Genomic DNA, 7,320 nt, shown 5'->3' with positions numbered 1-7,320 from the left:
CTATTATTTCCAGAAAAACAGACTCCCCAGTGCCAGCTCAGCCTCAAGCTTCCTGGGTAAAACTAGCCTCTGCTTCCAGAGTGAGAGGCTGAGTGATCTCTCACTCACCTCACCCAGAGGGTGGCTTTTCTGAGTGCTTCTGTGCATGGGCCAGCCTGGGAACCTATGTGCACTAACTGCATATTTTAATCCTCTCACTAGCTCAGAAAATGGCTTCTGTCATGATAACATCTTTGCAGAGGAAGAAACTGAGTAGTAGAGACAGACTCTGATGATCCCAAGATCCTGCCTGTGGTAAGCACGCGGTGACAGAGAGGTGGGGAAATCAGGGATTCAGTGCGGCCTCAGCTACACAGTGGCCTCAAGGCCAGAACTTGTCTCAAAAATAAAAATAGGGGCTGGATAAATGGCTCAGTAGTCGAGAAAGCTTGCTGCACAGTTTTGAGGATCGGACTCCTCAGCTCCCACTAGCAAGCCACTGTCCCACAGACTCCTGTAATTCTAGCGCTGACACAGGCAGAGACAGAACACTGGGGTGGCAGGTTTCCAGCTTGGCCTAGAGATGTAAACTTGAGGTTCAGAGAAAGGCACTGCTTCAAAGGGATGGTGGAGAGTGGCAGAGGACACCGGCGCCCTCTTCTGGCCATTGTGCACATGTGTAAGCACGCATCCCACCTCACCAGTGTATGCATTCACACACACACACACACACACACACACACACACACACACACACACACGCACACGCACACGCACACACACACACAGACACACACACACACAGACACACACGCACACACGCATGGACGCGCGCACACACACAGACACACACACACACACATACACACACACGTGCCACGCATATGCACACCCAACACACAAATCTTAAAAAAGATTAAAAATACAGACTCCTAATTAGCTTGCTCAAAATGGCCCGTAGTTGCTGTTGGAGCTGTTGGAGCTGTTGGAGCTGCTCTAAGGCTATCTAAGTAACCGACTATAAAATGAGACCGGAGCTTAGATTATCCTTCCCATCTGTCTCACTCTCTTCCTCCAAACCTGCTTTTACACTGGAGGGAAAGGAACGGATCCACGGGAAGGAACTCTGATTTGACTACTGTCCATCAATCTTCCTAGAAGAGTAAGACGAGGGCTCCTTACCTGACTAAAGGAAGCCTGGGGAAGCTTGGGACTGAATGTCAGGGCCAAGTGATTAGTAAGTCAGAGAGGAGCATAATAACTTGCTCTACCCAGCAAGTGCAGGCTAAGCTAGAGTAAGGAAATTCAAGACCAGACAGACCTGGGAGACCAGTCAAGCAGTCCAGAGGCAAGGACAACTGGCAGTCAGCATGAAACACACACATCTTTCTGGGAGGACCGAGGCATTGTGGGTGTGGCAAGGTAGTGGTTGGGTTGCTCCAGGGCTAGCAGAAAGAGCCTGTACCCCAAGGCCGGTGTATCTCAACGGTATAAAGAGACAGTGAGAATAATTATGGCAGGCAGGGTTAAAGAGACAGTGGCAGGCAGGGCTAGGGACACCAGCAATGTACCCCTGGAAGATTACCAAGCTAGGCAAAGAGTCCAAGTTCTGGGGAAAGCATTTTATTTGTTAATACAACAATAGAAATTCTGCAATAAATATCATAATAATAAATAATAAACATCTCCAAATTAATAAATATTATACAAAACCAAGACAATCCATCATATTATTTTCATTTCATCCTAGATTCCCTAGGGTGTGACTGGGTCATGGCTCGGCACGGCTCTAGACCAATCCTCCTAGAAAAATCACTGATCTGCTCATCTGAGCACTCCAGTTCTCTCACAGCAATCTGGTGTTTACAAGCGGCAGCAGCATCCTGGGAAACGAGTGTCTGCCTGTATCCACCGACCCCCTTCCGTTTATTCCTGTCAAGTTTTCCGCAGCCACTCCAGCTACACTGAAGCATGAGCATTTGTTTAATTTATATCCTTTTCATCGTATTAGAAATATGTTTTTTTATTTATGCCAATGTATGCCATGAGTGTAGGCTTCCAAGGAAGAGGACATCAGCTCCCCAGAGCTGTGAAGAGCTGTAGTCCCAGGAGGCTGTGAGCTGCCCATGTGGACGCTGAGAACCAAACTTCGTTCCTCTGAAAGAGCAACAAATACACTTAACTACTAAGTGAATGAAAATGAGGACACGATCGTTTCTAGGTGTGGCCGGGGAGAAGGTTTGATTGTATATATAAGGGAGAGAATAGTCAGAAGCATCTAGAAGGGTCCAGACTGAACGGGGCCATGAGGGTGGGCGGGTGGGCAAGAGGAAAAGGAAGTGTGTGTGTGTTGGTGGGGGGAACTAAGAGAAACTAAAAGAGGAGCTGTGGATCAAAGGCCAATAGAGTGCATGGCCAAAATGGTGGAATTTTATATGAATCAGAGAAGCTGGGGTGGGGTGGGGGGGCGGCGGAGAGGAAAGCAGAGCCCAGCCCTGGGTTGGAGGAATTTAAGATAGGGGGCGGGGTAAGAAGAGCTGGGAGGAGCCACAGATACTCAGCGCGACTGTCCTGGGTTTCTCTGACTTGCCTGGCACTAAGCGTCAGCATCTCTCTGGTCTTTGCATTACTTCTTTTTATGTGCTCGTTGCACTTTTGGCTGTGCATAGCCCTGTCCATGTGAGTGTGGGTGTGTGTTCTTACGGAGGTCAGAGGTCAGTTTTAAGTGTCACACAGGCACCATCCACCTGGGGGTTTTGAGACAGGGTCACTTACTGGCCTGTAGATCATCAAGTAGGCGAGGATGACTAGACCGGAAGTACCTGGGATCTGCCTGACTCCACCTCTCAAGTGTTCAGCCTTTAAACGTGGGTTCTGGAGATTAAAGCCAGATCTCAGGCTGTGGGCATTGAGGATGGGAGAAAGGGGAGCGAGGTAACTCTATTTTAAGCTAGACAGTAAGTGTTCTCTCTGTCTCTCTGTCTCTCTATCTCTGTCCCTCTCCTGCTCTTCCTTTCCTCCTTCTTTCCTTCCTTAATTCTTGAATGTGTGAGTATATGTGTGTGTGTGTGATTGTGTGTGTGTGTGTGTGTGTGTGTATGTATGTGAATGTTTGTGCATGTGCATTTTTTTCTACAGCAGTAAATTTCTATTTCTCTAGTTAGTGAGTCTGTCTTTACTGGCTACACCACAAAGAGCAGAGAAGATTGGGAGACCCACTCTCACCCCAAATGGCCGATAATTCCAGAGACAGAAACTTTATCTATAGTAGAAAAGGGGTACATGGACGACACTTTTAGAGCAATGGACAAGAGAGAGAAGGTTACACACAAGTAGTACATCCTAACCCTCTCCCCCACAAACCCCAAACACCTCAAAGCTCACATCCCCCAGGGCACACACACTCTGAGGCCTCCCTTTATGGGAAGTTTGCAAGGCTTGCCTATAATCACAGTGACTGTCTGTTAATTCTTTACCTGATGGAAACACAGAAGGCGCCCAACAGGGGTGTCACACCTGCCTAGGCTTCTTTGATGGATCAATCTCCCCAGGCCCATCTAAATTCATGAGCTGGGCAATTATAAATGTACACCAGGCTTGTTAAAGGCTTAAACAATGAGAAGAGAAAAAAATATCTGAGGGCCAGTAACAGGAAGCAATGCTTGAGGGAGCTTTCTGTGGTCTTTTGACAAGATGTTTCAATTGGAGCCAAGGCCACTGAGGAGTTAACTGCTTGAAACCAAATAAAAGGGGAGGGAGGGGCCTCAGGCTCCAAGTGGCTAATCTCAGAATCTGTTTTCAAGATTATAACCTGTTTTATGCAACTCTCAGAACCAAAGAAACTTTAACAGAAGATTAGAAGTTATGTAAACAAAGATCTCTTTATTCACCCCACTGCTCTCCCAAGGGAGGCTCCTGCCTAAGCTCCGCAGTGTGTCTCTCCTGCCAGTCTCTCTGTACATCACTTATGACAGCGCCAATGAGTTTATAGACCAGAAGCACCTGTCAGTGGAATTGGCGAGGAATGCTCAGGTAAAAGTTGCTCGTTTCCTCTGGTGGTTGTGGCTGCAATCCAGCAACTTTGGCTTGGGAGAACAAGAGGCAGATTTAATTATAAATTATAAATTTAAGATTCTTTTGAGTTTTCTAATACTGGCCTTTTAAATTCTTGATAGCAACAGCAACCAGATTTAATACCGGATTTGGTCTGCAATGGTGAAAGCGATTGTTTATTCCTACATAAAGTTTGGTGTGCCTGGAGTTTTTAAGTGTGTAGCTACAAGTGGTTGGGTGGATTAGAAAACAGTCTAACTGGGTCTCAGGGGTGCTGCTTACTTTTTGCTTGGTCAATGGCCTGGAAGGCCTCGCTTTCTTTGTTTAGTTACTCTGTATCAGCCTTTCAAATTCCCATAAGCCTTGTGTTCTCCAGAGGTTCTTTTTCTTTTTTAAGATTTATTTATTTTATGTATGTGAATACACTGTAGCTGTCTTCAGACACACCAGAAGAGGGCATCAGATCCCATTACAGATGGTTGTGAGCCACCATGTGGCTGGTTGCTGGGAATTGAACTCAGGACCTCTGGAAGAGCAGTCAGTGTTCTTAACTGCTGAGCCTTCTCTCCAACCCTTTCCATAGGTTCTTATCTTCCCCGTCCCCTTCAAGTCCCAATGGAGAACCATCATCATGCATACTGTCCACACACTGCTGAGAGTCACACACACACACACACACACACACACACACACACACATTCTTCATGGGCATTCAACAGTAACGCACAGTCAGTTGTTGTTTATCTTCATATTTTTTTCTGTATTCACAAAGAACATACAAAAATGTATGTCATTGCATGTAACCATTGACATGGTCCCCCCTTTCATTAATGACTTTAAGAGACCATCTGATATTCAGGATTTGTTACTGTCTTCATTTAATGCTGCATTATGGAAAGCTTTCTGTGTCAGCATAGATATATAAATCAAGCTTGCTCTGTAGGTGACAGCAGGTAAGTCCAGCAACGTGAAATCACACAGGCCTGGTGTCCTGCTGTTCACAGACTCGCCCCTCCACACCCTGACACTGGGTATTGGGCAAGTCTTCATTTCCTTCATTTACTGCCTAAAGCCAGGGTGTATATTGTTTGGGGTGTATTTTCTCAGTGCCTAATGGCCCCGGAAAAACCCACTTTGGTTATTTCTCTTTTATAGGAGTTATATTTTCCCTCACATTAGAATCACAAACTGCTTTTCCTCCATGTTTCAGACATTTCCCTGTGCTATCACTGTGCTCTACGTGTGGTATTTTTAATCCTGGGTGTTACTGGATAATTATGAAGTTGATCCACACTTTCCCACTGTGCATTTTGTCTGTCTGCTTTTTGCTGCTGCTGTGCCCCTCTCCTTCTTTAAAAATATCTTTTAAAAGACGGTTTCCCTCAGGTTAATATTTCCTTAATGTTTTTGCAACTTTAAAATTTCTTTTTTTAAAAAAAACCTCCAGACTCTTGCCTTTTGAATTTTTGAGCCTGACATTGGCCAGGGTCATCTCTCTTCTGTTTTTGCCAGAGGGGCTCTAGACATATCAAAACCATCTATTTAGTAGCTTCAGTTTTCTTGTCAAGCTATTCTTTACATTATACCACTATTGTCCTGGATGTCCTTGGATTCAGCTCTGTGGCAGCAGCCTGCCCATTGCTGCTCAAAGCATACTGTTTTAACTGGATCAGTGTCAAGATTATGAATCTCACGTGGCCCTGCCTATAATCTCTTTAGAATATTGTTTTTATATTCATAGGCAAATCTGACATGTTTATTCTTTGGCTTAACTTTTAAAGTTATTTCAGCTTTTTTTTTTAAATTGTATCTGTGCATCCCTTTATTTACCTGTGTGGGTCTGTGTGAGTGAGTATGTGAAGCACATGTTCCACGTGTATGTACGCCAAGAGACTTAGTTCTCTTTTCCCTGTGTGGGTTCCCAGAAATGGCACTTAGGTTGCCTGTAAGTGCATTTACCCGCTGAGCTATCTCGTCAGACCTAAACTGTGTGCTTTACAAGTATTTACAATTTTGCTTTTTACTAAAATGCACTTGTGTGTGCACATGTGTGCACACACACACAGATACACACACACACACACACACACACACACACACATACACACACACACTTCCTGTTTGTTACTTAATCCTTTTGCTGTTGTGGGACTGCCTTGCTTCTCTCATGCAGGTTCCAGAGCTCAGTTCGGTTTCTGCTGTTGTTTTATCTTCTTCCATTCCCTTTGCAAGAGCAGCCAGTGCTCTTAACCAACAAGCCTTATCTCTTTACTTTGTTCCTTTTTATCCTTTGGGGCTCAACAGAAAACAGTAATGCTAGTCATGCTCTGCTCCCCGCCCTCATTCCCCACCCCATCCAAAGATCCTGAAGGGGAGAAAGCAGGAGGTAGGGGTTGTTGTTGTTGGTGGTGATGATGATGGAGACCTCAGACAAAGAGTGAGGACCAGACTTCTCAGGAGGTGGGCTTCATTTAACAGCTCATTTAATTGGGGGTGGGGGGGGGCAAAGGCTATTTAAACCTTTGTGGGGGCAGGTAGAGGCTTTCAGAGTGAGTCTATGTCCTTGGCCAGGGCTAAGGTCCTGGGTATGCCTTATTTGCATGAAGAGGAATTCCAGGCTGGGCATGGCTTATAAGAAGAGGGAAAGTTTAACCTGGCTACTGCTATATGATCTTCTTTGGTAGGAAGAAAGGTGTGCGCACAGGATTACATGCTCTCAGATATGCAGGCCCAAGGCAGGGAGGGAGTGATCCTCCTAATGCTCTTGGCGAGATTTCCAGGATTGGACACGACTCCACCAGACCCCTACTTCAGACAAGCTCCTCTAGTTTCCACAGTTCCCCAGCCCTGCACAGTAAGGCTGGTATGAGATTAGACTTAGAATGGGGACTAGAAATGGCCCTATAACATTTGTTGGAGAGAGAAGGCTAGAACTACTTTTTGGTATCACTACAGGAATCGCATTTGTTCACGGTAGCTCTACTTGCTATCCATTTCTGTAAATGTTGCTTAAGACAAGTGTGGACGTGACCCCTGTAGCAGTCTGTGTGGGAAAACATGTATTTGATGTGAATGCCCATACATCAGAAAAGAATGATGGTAGACAGCAGAGGTTGGGCAGGGCACAGAAATTTGGAGTCAAGAAATGTCTTCGTTCTCCCACATTCTTCCTGTACATTCTTCCTGTACTTTTACCATTTTATAAATGATTTTAACTGTAGATATATTGTAAATGATTTAAGGACAGGCATGGCAATGTGTTCCTGCAAACCCAGCACTTGGGAGGCT

The 7,320-nt window shown here is 45.4% G+C and overlaps 1 protein-coding gene across 6 annotated transcripts in view; it reads left to right on the top strand.

The window, feature by feature from the left end:
- Nucleotides 1-6,359: 6,359 nt before the first annotated feature.
- LOC127679377 (solute carrier organic anion transporter family member 1A5) overlaps nt 6,360-7,320 on the top strand; it is a 74,235-nt gene continuing 73,274 nt past the window's right edge. For all 6 annotated transcript variants that reach the window (XM_052175205.1, XM_052175204.1, XM_052175200.1 and 3 more), the window contains exon 1: nt 6,360-6,492. The gene's annotated coding sequence lies outside the window, so the exon portion shown is untranslated. The remainder of the gene's footprint in view (nt 6,493-7,320) is intronic.

The sequence above is a fragment of the Apodemus sylvaticus genome, chromosome 2 (genome assembly GCF_947179515.1).
Source record: "Apodemus sylvaticus chromosome 2, mApoSyl1.1, whole genome shotgun sequence".
Taxonomy (NCBI): domain Eukaryota; kingdom Metazoa; phylum Chordata; class Mammalia; order Rodentia; family Muridae; genus Apodemus; species Apodemus sylvaticus.
The sequence above is the reverse complement of the archived record's forward strand: the minus strand, read 5'-3'. Positions and strand labels throughout refer to the sequence as shown.